We start from the raw sequence: 18,892 nt of genomic DNA on the forward strand, positions 1-18,892 counted from the left end.
GTCTGCTCATTGGCATACTGCCACGTACTGACACAACAACAAGTCACCAAAAATACAATGTACATGTACACAACCGCGAAATATTCAAATTTCTGGCAACTTTTGATGCAGGAATAGCTGTAACATTGAGGTTTCTGCCTGAAATTACATCACAACTTTGCTCATGAATATGGAAACTTGCATTTAGCATAAAAACCCAAAAGGACACCAAAATGCCCTTGAAAAAAAGGCAAAAGAAAATTGAAAGTAGGGTTAGAACTAAATGAGACATAAAGGTGTATTTTCAAGGATTACATTAAACAAAAATTACGTTACATAACCCTTTAAGTACCAAACTACAGTGGACTCTCGTTAATACAAACTCAGCCAGACCTAGCCAAACGTTTGTTATATCCGAATTGTGTACTTTACTAAGTGGGATGCCGGTCCCATCATTGTGCACATAAAGCACAGTCAGGACCATGTACATGTACAAGGCTTGTTATGTTTGTTATAACGAGACTTTGTATTAACAGTGTTTGTATTAACGAGAGTCGACTGTACATGTAGCTAGGAACTCAACTAACGAAAGATGATTAATTTGGACACTGGCTATGGATAGCGTATTTTCGGAGTTGTATAGTTCCCTCACGGGGAAATGTTGCTCGTCGCATCGTGAAGAAAAATAAAGACACTTTACCAAACATAACATTTTCATGGTAGTGATTTTGGTCAAAGTTGTTTTGGTTTGGGATCAGTGTTTTGGATTTGTGTTTTTTTTCCGGAATGATATAGGGGAAGAATGGAATAAGTGAACGATACTTTCATGGTAAAGTGGTCTGTCCTATGCATTGCCCCAATGTACCAATGTCACGTTTGTTGAACTTGGGATATGACATGTGTTACGGATTTGTCAAACACCTATTCCATGATTCATGTTTGGTTTTAACTATTCCAATAAACTTTCATGAAGAAATTTATTCAAACTTGACTCGGAAATGAACACGAATGTTTTATTGTTTCATTGTTTGTCTTTGTAGTTTCCATTTCATTTGAATAATTCTCTCCTTTGACGGGTGAAGCTTAGGCCAAGAAAAGTCTCCGGTTTCTGGTATGGAGCTTGCCCCAAAAGTGGTGCGGCGACGCGGCTTTTTTTTTTGGTCCTTTTCTTTCCTTCAAATGTCAGCTGATGACTGCAAATGGTGCCCGACTAAACTTAGTGCAAATATATGGGAGTCCAGAGAGGCCACATAAAGCTTATACTCAATCGTAACCCCATCTAGTAAAAACACTTAAAAATTGTGCAGCAGCAGGATTCCAGTCAAACCAGTGAGTTTGGCGGTTTTGAGACATCATCTTACATTGAAAAAAAAACTTTTCCATTTTGCCGACGCGCATGGCTACGGCGACGCGCGCGCATACCAGAAACCGGAGACTCTTTTTTTGGCCTTAAACTGGCAATTTTTTTTGCTGCGGAATAGCAGCTCAACAAATTTTCATGTCTTTCCGTTAAAGTTAGTAACTATAACATTGACACTTCTACCCAATTGACAACCAATCATTCTAAACTTTGTCAAAAGTATCAGTAGTCCCGCCCCAACATGTCATGTGACCAAACTGGGGTCAAAGGTAATCATGCGGTCTTTGGGGTCAAAAACCGGATTCTTTTACTCAAAACACTACTTCCAGAAATTACATGACACAATCACGTGACTCATAAATGAACACGCATTCGTTGGCTAGCATGATTCCGAGATCCGAACGGGCTCGTTTTGTTGTTTTTTTCTTCAAATGCTAAGTATTTAAGCACAAATCTATGTCTTTGATTGATGCTGCTGGATCGAAATGCAAGTTTCCCATTAAAATTCCAGTCAGGATAATAACATATTGATTGACAAGAGATAAACATTGATGTACAGTGAACTTGGGTCAATTAATCATGAACTTGTAAAAGCGAGAGAAAGCACGCAAGCTGACAATGTTTGCATTCATTGAATATCTTATATACTGTTAGTTTTCAAAGCTTGGGTATTTGATCGAACTCGTTATCGGTATGGATACTGTGGACAACATCCTGCTCCCCTTTGACAAATGAGCTCAGTGTTTACAATGAATGACAGATCAATAAGAAACGTGTTTTTTTAATTCATTTTTAGTTCCTTTATTTCAATCAGCATCAGAGGGGATTAAATATGAGCGAGGACAGGACGGTTATATATAAACCAATTAACAAAAACGAAAACAATATCATTGTATTGTTTTAGGAAGAGTGTAAGCGGTGCATGCTGGCTGAATCTTGTTGCGACAGTATAGGTTTGAGTTGTGTACGCACAGGTACGTCATCTTGTGAAAAGGAAACAAAAATTGTATAGTTTTGAAGAACAAGATTTAACAAATAAACAGGCAAGTAAAAGTGTCATACACTCAACAGTGATGTACAACATATAATCTTTCGTATCCGATATCGCTTTAATTAAAACCTGACCAAATAATGAAGTGTTAAATCAATTCGTGACTCGACTGTTATCACCAAGTCGATAAGGCGCGAGAGAGAATCAAACTCCTTGGATCTTATAAATTCTGGTGGTTGTGAAGGAAACTCCACAGATCGCTGGACTCTTCTGAAGTGAAGTCAGTCCGTAACAGAATGGCTCCGTTTCGAACTGTCGTCATCTTCGTCGCTATTTTTGGAGTGGTAAGTTGACTTTTTGATCCCCTCCCCCCCCCCCCCCCCCCATAGTGACAAGGAACCCTGGAAAACTGTGTATCAACAATCAGTTTTCATTTAGCCAGGTGCATTTGTAGGCATTGGTTTGCTGGCATTTTCATGCCATGCAGCTACATTATTAAAATGTTTGTCAAACGATAATTAACACATTTGACAACGCGAGGTATAGGGCAATATCAACTGCAGCTGGCATAAAGCAAACGGGTTCACTTCTGGAATTGGCGTTCATATTGAAAAAAAACCCTCCCGTTGGTTGAGGCTTAGCATGGTGAAATGAAGGTCGACAACCACAGGCCTACACGTTTGCGCATTCGTGTACACCATTGAAGTGAATAATTATATTTCTATAAGACATTGATTTTCTCAGAGGTGATTCCCAGGTAGCCCCCGTCCCTTCCCCCCCCCCCCCCTTTAATTATTCAAGAACCACCTGCCTTCTTCAATGTTGTATTCGAGACCATCACAAGAACATCACAACTCAGGCCACGAGTAAATTTTATATCGGGTAAATTCACCAGTTTCAATTTGGTCAAATCAACAATGAAACTGTTCAATTAATAGTTTATTGTTTGAATTGACTTGTGATTCAAATGTAATGGACTTGTGGAAGTCTTGTAATGAACTAGAGAGAAGTAGTGATGCGCTTTATTGCAACATGCTCTTTTGTAGGCTATAGTGACTTTGTAAACAGGCTCCTCATTGCTTATCATTGTACTTTCCTTTTAGGCCATGGTGGCCCAATTGACTACTGCCGCCAAAGATCCTTGCTATCTGCATTGGAAAAGACCATGCCAGGCGAGCGAGGATTGCAACCTGGACGGCTGCACGCAACTCAAGTGCGATCTCCGCTACAAGAAATGTGTGTTCGGTGAACATGACGGTCAATACTTAGAGTAAGTGGCGAGTGGCCCGGGTGCGAAGGGCTGGCCGGGGGGATATTTTATGAAATTAGGGTCATTTTATACTTATCATTTTTATACTTACCATACCATGCCATGTCAGAAGAAACGGACAAAAAGCTTACCATATCAAGTACAGTTTGTATTTACATGTAGTATTGTGTTAGGCTATACCTTTAGGTTTCTTTCAATCGCAGTACAACCAATGTTGCCGAACATTACGTTGTCTGACTTAAAGATATACTCCATCATTTGTAATTTTTGCATTTTGTCCGTTTGAAGCAACAAAAGTGTTCAAAATCTAATGAAGGATACTGAACAATTAACCTGATGAAGTTTCAGCTCAGCTTCAGCTGTATATTCCGAGAAAAACAGCATTCTAGGATCTCAATTTCAAATCAAAAGTTGCTGAATCATGGTTTGAATTGTTTTGAATTGCAGCTATACGCGATGTCGCGCACTGTCCGACGAATGTGACCGTTGCGCGCCTGTGCGTCGCGCCAATGCTTGCGCGCGCTGCGCTGAATAACAAAACGAACTTCTAATTTAAATTTTCCTACGGTGCGTCTTAAGACGCACCGTAGGAAAAACCTTCTTTCGTTGATTACTTCAAAATGATAGCTTGCCAGAAAGATTAATTTCACAGGGAGGTCCACTTACTATCTTTTAACCAAGTATGTTTTTCAATAATAATACGCCAGTTACTTTTTCGGATGGCTGCAAATGATGGACTATAGCTTTAAGATCACTGAAATAAAAGGATGAGTGCGTACCGAAATGCTCACCATTCAAGCAGGTATTGCGTTGGTCCAGACGAGTCGACGCCATGATCGGAAACTTGATTCTCTTGACTAGCCTGCACCCAAACCTCTATACTCACGACTTGGATAACTTACGCTCCATAAGATGTGCATACATTTTCTATGGTCATTTGGTCATCTCGATATGGCCGTGAAGGGCATAATTAGGGCCTTTATAATAAAATATTTATAAGGAACTCATAAGGAATTAGGATACGCAAAGGTGTGACAGGGGCTTTAGGGAAATATGTTGATGTAGACATTATTTGACGGATTACATTTTAATCAAATAAACACTGGCCTTAACAGTATTACTTTAACAGTGTTGAAAATTCTCACAATTTGACTAAAAATTCATTCATCGTAAAATGTGTTTTTCTTTTCATTAAAGGTAACTGAGCAAACAGCGCTATATATTCAATGAAATATTTCCTTAGAGACTTCAGTATTTCTTTAGTTTGTGTTGTCCGTTGAAATGTTTTGTTGATGACAGGAGTTGCCTTAAAAAGTTACTATAGTAAAACAGTTTTTAACAAACCACAAGCAATATTATGAGCTTTAAATATTGATAGTTTTCCTTTCTTCCAAAGCAAAAAATAGTCGGACTACACTGTGAACAGACCTACAGTCACCGGGATACCATGTGTTAATGTGGAGACGGGGACGAATGGACCATTGGAACTGCAGAAGTCCATTTAATTAGTTTAGAACTGACAATTGGTACCAAATTTGTCTCGAAGCAAAAAGGTATTATTACGATTATTTCCCTTGGATGAAAAGATGCCTAATTTCACTGCACCCCTTAGGCCAAAAAAAAAGTCTCCGGTTTCTGGTATGCGCGCGCGTCGCCGTAGCCATGCGCGTCGGCAAAATGAAAACTTTTTTTTTTCAATGAAAGATGATGTCTCAAAACCGCCAAACTCACTGGTTTGACTGGAATCCTGCTGCTGCACAATTTTAACGTGTTTTTGGATTGGGTTATGGTCGAGAATAAGCTTTATGTGGCCTCTCTGGATTCCCATATATTTGCACTAAGTTTAGTCGGGCACCATTTGCAGTCATCAGCCGACATTTGAAGCAAAAAAAATCAGGTAAAAAAAAAAAAAAAGCCGCGTCGCCGCACCACTTTTTGGGCAAGCTCCATACCAGAAACCGGAGACTTTTTTTTGCTACATGCAATGTGGTTGTTTTAGTGCAATCCTTGAAAATAAACCTTTGAGTCCCATTTAACTTTATTTTCAATTTCCATTTGATCATTTTTATTTAAAGGGTATTTAGGTGACTTTATGGTTATTATGCTAATGCAAATTTCCATATTCATAAGCAAGAGTGTGATGTCATTTCAGGCAGAAACCTCAATGTTCCAGCTATTTCAGCACCGTACCAAAAAGTGGCCCGAATTTTGGATATTTTGCTGTTGGACATTTTTCTTTTATTTGGTGATTCGATGTTGTTTCAGTACATGAAAGTAAGCCGGTCAACAAAGTTGTCTCACAAATGTTTTCAATGAGAAAATTCTGGGTTCACGATTTGAACAGAAAACCTCTAAACTGGGTGTCTTCCTGCAATGACATCACAGCAACACTATTGTCAAGAAAAGCATGGATAATTTTAAATGCTTAAAAAGTTTAGTAGAAATTTCAATAAAATTTAACCCAAACAAGATGTCAAATAATTTTCATATATTTAACAGGAGTAGACAATTGCATTAATTATTTTCAAAAGTAAAATCCATGTCACGGGCCCTTTGATGATGATGATGATGATGATGATGATGATGATGATGGGGGGGATGATGATGATGATGATAAAAGTAGCCATAAACGCATAGTAGTTGTCATTTCCACATACAGAATGATACCGTGTACCAATTTGTATAAGCACCCTTATTGGCATGGTTTCTTATGTATCAAGTTTACTATCAAGTTGTACACAACATAAGGTTCGTTCAGTTGTTACAATCAAGTTAAATTATTGACGATTACGTGTACATCAGATTCGAACCAACCAACTGATCCCGCAAGCTCGTTGGTCGAGTGGTAAGACGTCTGTACTAGAAAGCAGGCGGTCGTGGGCTCGAGTCCCACCCGAGTGATTTGTTTTCCAACTTTCACTCGGGAGGTTATACACTGAGTTTACAGTGTTTATACGTCGGTGAAGGGTAAAACCTATTATTGATCAATATTAACGTTGAAATGGTATATAATCCCAAATATATTGTGGATAGAACAAGTAGCAGACTGAATATTATGATCGTAGCTAGTTGAATGTCTCAAAGGTTAAATGAAAGTTTAACCACAATGACAACAGAGCAATAGTAAGTTCCAGCACTTATAGGCCTATGTTTAGGTTTACATTGTATCAAGTAAATTATTTACCGTTCGAATGAGATTGACATTTTGGTAAAGGGCATTTAGTTGCTTTTTGATTATACTGATTGATTTATTCACTTTTTGGAAAAAATAAACTGGAAAGTATCAATAAAATGTCTTCCAATCAATCAAATTTAAAATGTATACTTTTGATTGCAATGCGTTTTCAATCTTATACATTATAAAAACCGCCTGAATAAATCCCCGTTATCTGATTGGTGGGTGATTGATCACATGTCATTGAATTATTCCTCCCAACGCACACGAACCTTTACAAAAAACAAGTAGTCATTTTAATCAGAGACTAAATGCAGTATTAACTGAGTAAAAAGATCTGGGATAAAATGTCCCTATACCAACAACACTTTATTTTGTCGCAGCTGAAAGCAGTACGATAAAGTAACAGCAGCACCATTCCAACGACAAAAAGCTTGAAACAAACGGAGGTGAAAAATAAATCAACATTTTGCAGTTGAAAACTTACTGTATATAGAGGAGACAAAAAGCCTATCTCATCCTTCCATCTGCATTTAAAATCTAATATAACATTCAAGATAAAAACCGAAATTTTGCACTTTAAATTTGAGGTAAAAATCACTTTAAGTTGTGGCCTTTCTTCAAGTTTACTTCCGGCCCACGGTGGCTTTGAAATGAAGTGGTATTTGGTCATGAAATTATTTGAACCTTTAGGTAGACAAACTTATTTTAATATGAAACAATTAAATATGTCTCACTTTTTCTTTACAGTGTGTACATCTGATTCCTGGTCGTGCAGTCAAAATTTACATTTCGAGTAGACAGGAAATTACGAAAAATACGCCAATATTCATCAGATAATATATTTCACATTGAGTTTTAAGTACTACAGTGCATATTCAAATGTTACTGTTAAACCTGTCTTAGCAACACAGCTGCCCAGTGCACTTAGTAAACTATCATTAATATTCATAGTCACTTATTATAAAACAACTATCCGCGCACATCAAGGTCAAGGTTATAGTTTGTTAAATTAAACTCGTGTATTACAGAGCGGTATTTTCGCAGTTACAAAGCTCCTAATTTTAACTCTAATTTACGGCGATTAAAAGATTATTAATCAAAAACAGATCCTGCAGTTCTTTTTAGACTCATGGTTATGTATTATTGTTTTTTCTTTGTTTTGTTTGTTTTCAAGCTTTGTTTACTGGCATATTGGGGAGGACGTTTTCGGTTGTCTTTTAAAAAATATGCCTATGTATACTGGCACCTTTTGAGAGAATCCACCAATAAATCATAGTCGACAGCCCCTGACATATAGTCGGGGTCTTAGGGATATTTTGGTTCACATTCTTCCAAAAGCACCAAATTTGGCACAGATGTCAGTCATACCATACTATTTCGATTTTTGACGGGCACCCCACGGGGCCGCCATATTGGCAAAATCCAATATGGCCGCCAATCGGGTCAGAGGTCAATTGAACTAAATGAGCTAGAATCATAAATAATACCACTTTTCAGGTATTTTCAGGGTCGAGCAATCTGAATCTGATGTTATTTTAACGATTTGAGGCAAAACAGATGCCCCAAGGGACCGCCATATTGGCAAAATCCAAAATGGCCGCCACATATATCACAGTTAAGAAAATTACGAGCTAAAATCTTAAATAATACCACCTTTGATGGGTTTTCGGGGTCACAGAATCTAAATATGATGTCATTTTAATGATTCGAGGCAAGGCAGATGCTCTAGGAGCCGCCATTTTTGAAAAAAAATGGCCGCCACCCAGGTTGGAGGTACTCGCAGTTAAAACAATACAACGTGTTTTTTTTTTGAGGGGGGGGGGTCCAAATGTCTGATTCTGATGTTATTTTAATTATTTGATGTCAAGTTTACCACTCGAGATCATTCCGGTCAAACCTGGTGTTTCTGGTGCGTCATTCCATAAAAAACCTTTTCCCATTAGCTGCACATGTCGGACAGTTTGACATTTCTACGCAAACCACAGAAACAATCTTAGATTGGAGCGAGAAAATTGTCCTAAGTTATTGTAAGGATGTTTAGGCGCGTGTGGTGTGTGCCCGCCATGCTGAGGATGGGTGGAGCTATCAACCAGCGGTCGTTTCATTGTCTTCACCAACCAAGATGTTGATCACAGATAACCAAGGCTCAGGGCAACCTCTCACTTGGTGAGTTCCAGTAATTTGCCCAAACCGTAAATATCCATTTCTCGCATGAGAACCCTGCAGTGAGGCGGGCTCATCAAGCTTGACTTCTTCGACACATCATAACAAGTTTGCAGATGGTGACATCCTCACCTGGTTGGGATACAATTAACTCAGTGCTAGCAAACGAGTCGGCAAAGCCCCATGCCAAAATCGGGATCTACGCCCTATACCTAGACAAGGCTGCATCCACATCTTATGGGTGCACCGGAGTAACTTGATATGCGACCCACTGAGCCAGTGAAGGATTGAGAGTCGAGTCACTGCGATCACTTTCGAGATCATTTCAAGCTTGTTTTGGAGATCCTTAGCCTATTGGAGATCTGGGTGGGCTTCAGAAGTGGTGAAAAGGGGTGTGGTGCAACTGTAGGTATCAAAGGGGCCAGACATCGCTTCTTCACTACTGGAAGCAGCTTGTCGGAAGCATCCCAGCTACCTGCCGTGCTGTTTGAACATGTAAAGCAACCGCTACTACAGGCCACCTCGGTCCAGCAGGAAATTCCTGACTTCATCGTGTGGGGCTGGCACAAAGATGGTACCAGTACATGGCAATCACTATGGACCAACTCTCAATGATGCTTCAGTGACATGTGCCATTCTCGTGCGCTGCGGCTGCCTCATGCAAAGGAAGGTTGAAATGCAATCACACTAGGTTTCTATATGCAAGGTCCTCTACAAATGAACAGCTCCATTTAAACGCACACAGCGGCATATAGCAGTTTGTCACTGCAGACATCATCTCTAAATATTTAAATGAAAATAGTTCAAACAATAATCTTTATTGATAAGTCCAATCCTTAATGACCTTTAGGGCAAAATGTGACATACAATCTTTAATAAAACAATAGATTCAGATTCTCCGACCCTGAAAATCCATGTAAAATGGTATTATTAATAATTCTAGCTCGTTTAGTTTTTAACTGTGACTGACCTCTAACTTGGCTGGCGGCCATTTTGAATTTTTCTAATATGGCCCCTGGGGCATCCGTCTGGCATCAAATCATTAAAATAACCTCCGATTCAGATTCGTTGACACCGAAAACCCCTCCAAAGTTGTATTACTTATGATTCTAGCTAGTTAAGTTTTTTAACTGCGGTATGTGGCGGCCATTTTGGATTTTGCCAATATGGCGGTCCCTTGGGGCATCTGTCTTGCCTCAAATCGTTAAAATAACATCGGATTCAGATTGCTCGACCCCGAAAATACCTGAAAAGTGGTATTATTTATGATTCTAGCTCGTTTAGTTCGATTGACCTCTGACCCGGTTGGCGGCCATATTGGATTTTGCCAATATGGCGGCCCCGTGGGGCGCCCGTCTTGGCGCCCGTCAAAAATCGAAAAAGTATGGTATGACTGACATCTGTGCCAAATTTGGTGCTTTTGGAAGAAACTGAACCAAACGGCCCCTATAACGCCCTAACATCCCTGACTAATAGTGAGGATCAGACATTCACGTGTGCAGAGCCACGGTACGAACGTCTGATATATCGAAGCATGCACATTTTATGCGTGGACTAAGCTGTTGATTGGTCAATTTGGATGCCATGTTTTTGTAATACAACAACGGGTTATGGAATACCCGATAGAAGGCGCCCGCAGCGGCCTGGGCGGCCCGCTAAATGATATTGATAAATACCTTGGAGAGTTGATGGTTTCTGATTGGTCGAGACTCGATCACGTGGCCGGGCATTAACGGTGATAATGGACCGGCTTCAAAGATCAAGCGAATAAATGGCCCCTGAACCAGCATTGATCCAGCCCCGTTCAGCCCCATGCAAGCCAACTTGATGGTCAAAATATAGTACCAGTCCTGCGGTAGCTTGTAACAATAGAGCACTGCACATGCGCTCAACCCCCATCGCGTGAGACTGACGCGCGCGTACGCAACACAGTTGCTAGGGATGCGTACGTGCGTGCGCGCGCGTAAGGAAGTTTTGAAACGACATCGTACAGCAGTGCAGTATATTATACTGAGGATGTTTACGACAAAAGCGTAGATCTACGATTTATTTTCTTTGAACACTTCACCCACCGACATATTTACCTTTCCTAAACCAAGCATCTTTGTAATTCCGGACACAAGGAATGTGTAAACGAGATTTCAGCTTCCTCCATCAGGTAAAGATATGAAAACATTGTTGTAATTTGTTTCGCTACGGCAGCAGTTTCTGTTGAGTTTGCGTCGTTATAGCTGTTAAGCTAAAATATGGCCCATGAACATGAACACAAAAAAGTCTGGAAATATCGCCGAAAGAAAGTCACAAAATTGGAGCATTTTAACTGTTTATTTCGTTAAAAAGGACTTCGTCTCGGTCCATTAACAGCGGTCACCCCCACACCCGGTCATTATCACGCAGTGAAGACCGGCTCCTCACACTGTTATTCCCTTATTATTATCGCCAAATCTGCTCGCATATCATAGACCCTTACTATGCAAGGGGACGTTCCATAGACTACCCCTGACCAGCTGTGTCTGTTATAAACATACGATACAAGCCTAGTAAAAATTAGCCTCGAGCGCACAAAAATATAATCAATAGATTCAGAATGAGAATAAGTTATTCACTGAAAGTCTTTTCATCCATGGTCTACACAATGGGCCGGATTTAGCTGATTGATTGGCGCTAAGGGGCATGCTTTTACGTTGTAAATTCTGTGAGCAAAACGGGCTGCGTCACGCGGCTTAATTACGCGATGTGCGAATGTCATGCATATGGCTTCGATTTACGCGCATACTTCTTAGTTATTCTATACGCGCAGCAATTTGCTCACAGGCGCAATAGCAAATGTCTGTCTAGGTTTTATTATATGCCTATGCTAAGGGGTAATCTAATAAAGGCTGGTTTCCATATCGACTTTAGGCTTACGCAGACTGCACAGATTGCAAAGGCAGTATATACGCGGAAGCGAGCAAAGTTGAACCGGGTTCAACTTTGCCGATCGTCTGCGAAATAGTCCGCGTCTGTCTGTCTGTCTGGGTTGTCGGCGACACTTCTAGATGAAACGTTTCCATATGTCTGCGTTGCAGTTTGGGTCCTGTTTGCGTTTCACTCAATACGTCTCATTAGCGTTCTTTCGTTTTGGACGGTTAGTCATGACGGTTTGTCATGACAGCTCGTCATGACGGTCATCCTGTCCAATCACATTCCTCGCTGAAACGAAGGGGCGTGATCAGTAGAACGGGGCCGATCAACTGGCTCCTCTGTACGGTAACCTTTGTCATTCGTAATAAAGACTTTAGATTACTATACACACAAACACACACAGCCAGGGACTGCCATAAACACGTCGAATGCAACAACAATGGAAACTAAAAGCCCAGTTGCTCACTTTGAATGAGAGTAGTGCGGGAGTTTTAAAAGACGAACAAGGCCATAGGCCCTACATTTATTTGCCATGCAATGTTTAAAATTCTCAAAGAAAAGGTGCAGGAAGAACCTTCTTTTCGTGCAGTGACTGTCTTTAGGGCACCGATGAACTCGTACAGAAATATGAGGGATTACAGGGTTTATTGCGAGAATAACTTGGCAAACTGTCACCACTACATGTAGTTTTGAACCCAGTGCATAGGTTTATATATTATGTACATAAACTAAGTGTTTCGATTTACAGGCAACGACAGCTACAAAGAAATAAACAAAAACAATTAAAACGAAATAAACCATAACATTCTTGATAATTGTTTTTACCAGTGAAAGTAAATCTGAGGAGACTGTGTTTCTGCAAAAACGTCTTGCATGAAAGAGGTTTCTTCCATATTCTTTTCTTTCAGAATTCTAAACATTGCGCGGCATGTGCCTCCTGCCTCGCTTAAAATTTCTACACTAATCTCACACCGCGCGGTATGCGCCTCGTGCCCTTTTTGAAAGAAAAAAAGGGAAAAGAGGTGTAAAGTCATATTTGCTATTAATTTAATACACATTCAACAAAATGGGCGTCTGCAGGGGTGTCAATGGGGTGGGGTGGGCAAATGTCCCCCACCCGCCCTAAACAAAATTATCAATTGAGCATATGCTAGAGAAAGTACAAGGATTTTGGGGAACAATTTGCTCTGCCCCCCCGCTCGAAAAAAATCCTGGCAACGCCCATGCATGGCCAGGGAGGGGGGGGGGGGAGAGGGCGAAATAACAAGACTTATTTTAGTCCATATACTCCTCTTTTTTCGCCATAACTGATTGCAATAGAACCTCACCAGTTTTCATACCTAAATGCAGAAGTTTCAACAGTTCGTACGATGTGGCCTCGAACCATTCCTTCGTTAGCTCAGAGCAACATTTTATTATGCCCTGCAAAAACAAGAAAGCCATATAATAAAAAAATGTATTTTTAGATGATAAGCATATGTTACATGAACATAAACTCAAGGACTGAGGCTCCGTCAAACTCCAAATTGAAGTCTACCGACACTGTGTCTGTTTTTGAGTAGTCATAATGCGAACCAAAAAAATGTACGTCTCTAATATTAGGCAGCTTTTTTTCTGCTTCTCATTCTTTGACTGAATGGCTGGCTTTTGACAAAAATTTGTCACTATACATTAATATTCATGAGTAGAAACGAGGAAAAACAGTTTTCATCAAAGACAAATGGACAATAATTTCACCCCTCTCATTTCCAACAAAAGCCAGGAAGGCTGAAGGAAGAACCTTCTTTTCGTGCAGTGACTGTCTTAGGGCACCGATGAACTCGTACAGAAATATGAGGGATTACAGGGTTTATTGCGAAAATAACTTGGCAAACTGTCACCACTACATGTAGGTTTGAACCCAGTGCATAGGTTTATATACTATGTACATCAACTAAGTGTTTTCAATTTACAGGCAACGACAGCTACAAAGATAAACAAAAACAATTAAAACGAAATAACCCATAACATTCTTTCCGGAAAACCAAAAATTAAGAAATTAACAAAAAGAGGTGTGAAGTCATATTTGCTATTAATTTAATACACATTCAACAAAATGGGCGTCTGCAGGGGTGTCAATGGGGGTGGGGTGGGCAAATGTCCCCCGCCCACCCTAAACAAAATTATCAATTGAGAATATGCTAGAGAAAGTACAAGGATTTTGGGGAACAATTTGCTCTGCCCCCCGCTCGAAAAAAATCCTGGCGATGCCCATGCATGGCCAGGGAGGGGGGGGGGGGCGAAATAACAAGACTTGTTTTAGTCCATACACTTCTCTTTTTTTCGCCATAACTGATTGCAATAGAACCTCACCAGTTTTCATACCTAAATGCAGAAGCTTCAACAGTTCGTACGATGTGGCCTCAAACCATTCCTTCGTTAGCTCAGAGCAACATTTTATTATGCCCTGCAAAAACAAGAAAGCCATATAATAAAAACATGTATTTTTAGATGATAAGCATATGTTACATGAACATAAACTCAAGGACTGGGGCTCCGTCAAACTTCAAATTGAAGTCTACCGACACTGTGTCTGTTTTTGAGTAGTCATAATGCGAACCCCCCAAAAATGAACGTCTCCAATATTAGGCAGCTTTTTTTCTGCTTCTCATACTTTGACTGAATGGCTGGCTTTTGACAAAAATTTGTCATCATACATTAATATTCATGAGTAGAAACGAGGAAAAACAGTTTTCATCAAAGACAAATGGACAATAATTTCACCCCTCTCATTTCCAACAAAAGCCAGGAAGGCTGCAGGAAGAACCTTCTTTTCGTGCAGTGACTGTCTTAGGGCACCGCTGAACTCGTACAGAAATATGAGGGATTACAGGGTTTATTGCGAGAATAACTTGGCAAACTGTCACCACTACATGTAGGTTTGAACCCAGTGCATAGGTCTATATACTATGTACATAAACTAAGTGTTTTCAATTTACAGGCAACGACAGCTACAAAGATAAACAAAAACAATTAAAACGAAGTAACCCATAACATTCTTTCCGGAAAAGCAAAAAAAAAAAAAAAAAAAGGGGTGAAGTCATATTTGCTATTAATTTAATACACATTCAACAAAATGGGCGTCTGCAGGGGTGTCAATGGGGGTGGGGTGTGCAAATGTCCCCCGCCCACCCTAAACAAAATTATCAATTGAGAATATGCTAGAGATTGTACAAGGATTTTGGGGAACAATTTGCTTTGCCCCCCGCTAGAAAAAATCCTGGTGACGCCCATGCATGGCCAGGGAGCAGGGGGGGGGGGGCGAAATAACAAGACTTATTTTAGTCCATAGGCCTACCCTTCTCTTTTTTTCGCCATAACTGATTGCAATAGTACCTCACCAGTTTTCATACCAAAATCCAAATCCAGAGCAAAATTTTATTATGCCCTGCAAAAACAAGAAAGCCATTAATAAAAGCATGTTTTTTTGTTGTTTTTTGGGTTTTTTTTAGATAATAAGCATATGTTAATGAACTCCAAGGACTGAGGCTCCGTCAAACTCCAAATTGAAGTCTACCGACTGTTTCTGTTTTTGAGTAGTCAATATGTGAACCCCCAAAAAAGTAGATCACGTCTCCAATATTAGGCAGCTTTTTTTCTGCTTCTCATACTTTGACTAAATGGCTGGCTTTTGTTGGAAATGAGAGGGGTGAAATTTTTGTCCATTTGTCTTTGATGAAAACTGTTCTTGGATGTACTCTGACATAGTCAGTGTGCCCGAAGTGCAATTGCTGTCGTTTTGAATTCGAAAGTACGTACATAAATTTTTTCCACAAGCAGAAATATTTGGTTTCTACAGCAAGCAGACAAACTAAATTTACATTGGGTACAGTTACTATGTTCAGTACCCGTTTCTTTTAGGAGTTATGGTTTCAGTAAGTCGAGGGTGTATCACATGCAATTAGCCTATACCCATCTGTGCGTGAATACAGCGCGTATTTCAACGCTGATCGTTTGTATGGAGGATGGCCGCGTAGAACCATTTCGGTAGGCGTTAAGCCAAGGCAGACATAATTAAATTAGATTTTGCATATAAAAGTTATAAAAGTTATTCGAATACACTATTTTAAACAAGTCAACTTTTGTTCATTGCCATTGCCGGATCAGTGTTAAAACAAATTGATGCCGACCAGCATGACAGGCCTAGATCGCATGGAATTTGAACAGAATATCTCGCTAGCTACCACACAGGCCTCCATCCCCTCAAACTCAGAGCGACAACATTAACGATATTATAATTTGCTTTGTCATTCCCATGTTCATATTCCTCCATGCCATGTTGTATAGGCCTCTTTAAAAAAACAACTTACTTGCGAATAATTGCCCGAAAAAATAATAAAGTCCGAAATCCGTACCAAGTTGACAGATACATAGTAGCCTCCACTCAAGCCTGTTTATAAAAACCATGCTCCATAGGAAAGCGCACAAAGTACCCCAGATAGTTGTGTAAAAAAAAAATATCGCCTCCGGTATGGAGGACCAAAAGTGGACAACCCATTTTCTCAAAAATCTGCTAGAACAAAAACAGAATTATGGTTGAAATGGAGTCCTCTTTCTGAATTTTCATTTTTCTATTATCAAAAATTTGGATTTTTTATTTTCTTGTACACAGTACAGGCGGTCCAAAAGTGGACAAACCAATGTTCTTATTTCAACACGCAGAAAATCAGAAGGGGCGTTTACGACCAAACTAAATTTCCGAATTTTCTGCCGAATTTCTGCTAGCAGAATTTCGGAAAATGTTTTTACGACCAAACCAAATTTCCGAATTTTTTTCTATATCTATGGACCGTATCAAAATGCGCGCGCATCTCGTCTTTAATAGGAACGCGTGTAGCACGTGTGCGTGAGCGTGACACCACCGCAGTAAAAACTTCTAAGAGGACGCAAGATGCAGGCTCTGAGACCAGCAAACAGTGTGTTGCCATCCCAGTTATGGGCCACAGTCGATCTATAGTCTAATTGTACATAAATACGAACTGTTGCCTCCTCTTCAGAATGTTAATATGTATATTCATGCAAGGATAAGTAGGGTAAGTATACGGCACAAGTGCATAGCGCATGTGTAACTTTATACGTCTGAAGTTGCGTCAGCTGTGGAAATCTGGGAAGATTGAATGATATTCAAACACACAGGTGGCGAGAGATGAACACCCCCCCCCCCAGATTACCATGTACCGATCACTAAAAACTAACGATTTCTGAAGATCGGCATCTAAAAGTCAATCACAGTTTTCATTATAATTTACCCGCCCTCAATGTAGCTATATTTTACAGGTGTTTCTGACGCAATCAGCCCCTTCCCTTCAAGGTAAAATCGAAAAGGATCACGTGAATGTTAAAAAAAAAAACCACAAACACTTTTCCCACATGAGTGCATATTAAATGTGCACATGGTGATCCTCATTGTATATCATTATAGCTTACCTCGGAGAATACATAAATTTAAGACGGATCGTCAGGGAAACATACTGGTAGTTCAGCCATCAGTGAGATTTACAAATTAATTAAACTGCTTGTTCATTTACTGTGGAATTCCATTTTGGGAAAACCGTGGATTTGAGAAATTCTCATTCATCACACCGGAAACATGAGTCGACTTGGCACTGCCCTGTTGGTGGGCATACTCCTCTCTCAACATGTAAGTTTTTGTTGTGTTTTGTTTTTTCTTTGTATTTTACATGTTTTCTTTTAATTCGACCTGCTGCTGCTGTTCGTGTTGTTGGCGCAGCTGCATTGTTATAGTGTTGATGTTGACGACGACGACGACGACGACGACGACGACGACGACGACAACGAAGACGATGAAGGTGATGGATATTGTGGGTGATGGCAGTGGTGGTGATCATGGTGGTAAAATGTGGTGATGGTGTTGCAGTCGGTGATGGTTGATAGTTATTGTGGCAGTGGCGTCATGATGAATAGGGCATTGGTGTTGGTGAGCTGCTGCTATACTGTCCCTCTAAAAATCCTGGGGAAAAAAGCACCAAGGCTTCTAAGATCTTTCCCATCACCGATTCTATTGTCAACTTCCAACTCCCATTTCTCCTTTAATATCGACATATAAGTGCACTCCTCACCGTCAATTTCACACTTTGTTTCCAGATCTTGGTGCTGGGATCAGACATCATGACCAACGAGATGCGGATTGCCAACAAGAATTGCGAGGGGATCCGAAACATGAAATGCAGCAGTACCGCCGATTGCCACAAGAATGGGTGCAACCAGTACAGGTGCAGCACGTTCAGAGGGGGGTACTGTATGATGTCTGTCCGGCACGGTGGACTCAATCTCGGCAAACGAGTTGGTAAGTACATTTTCTTCCAAAGTGGATACAGACTATCCCTCTGAGCTAAAGTCACGATTTTCTCACTTTTAACAAGAGAAAATTTAAGGTTTCCACTAAATTGGACTTTCGAAACTAAAAGAAAACTATCAGATATGATACATTTTGGAGAGAGAGAAAAAATAAACAAACAAATCAACTTCTTATATAAATCAATTATGTATGGTATATGTTTTGGCGTTGGGGGTTGTAAATTCAATATTGGGTTTTGTCCTCCACGAACGTATAATTTCATGAGCACAGTAAAGTCGATATTGAATATTTGAATTTAGTCAGACTAGAAAACGACTGACTATGATTGTCAATTAGCAGAAGCTTAGGTACAATCTTGTCACCATAGTGATTATGACTTTTGACTGTGAAAGGGCGCCAAACTTAATGTTCCGTATTACAGACGGATGCTTTAAATTTGAGGCCATGGACGGCATCGGGTTACTTTGTAAAACACCAGATTGTTACAGCATTTTCCAGTGCAAATTGTGGATAAACTTCAAAGTTCACCTCTTATTTCTCAAATTTTCGAGAGAAACAAATCCTCACAAAATGGTCCATTTCGGAGACACGTTTCAGTGCTAAAAGTTGTACCTTCGGGAGACAAGACAGATTAGGAGGACATTCGAATGTCTCCCTGACGTTTCAAGAACTAATTCTACTGTTGCAAA

Source organism: Patiria miniata, unplaced genomic scaffold (genome assembly GCF_015706575.1).
Source record: "Patiria miniata isolate m_02_andy unplaced genomic scaffold, ASM1570657v1 HiC_scaffold_5, whole genome shotgun sequence".
NCBI classification, from domain to species: Eukaryota; Metazoa; Echinodermata; class Asteroidea; order Valvatida; family Asterinidae; genus Patiria; species Patiria miniata.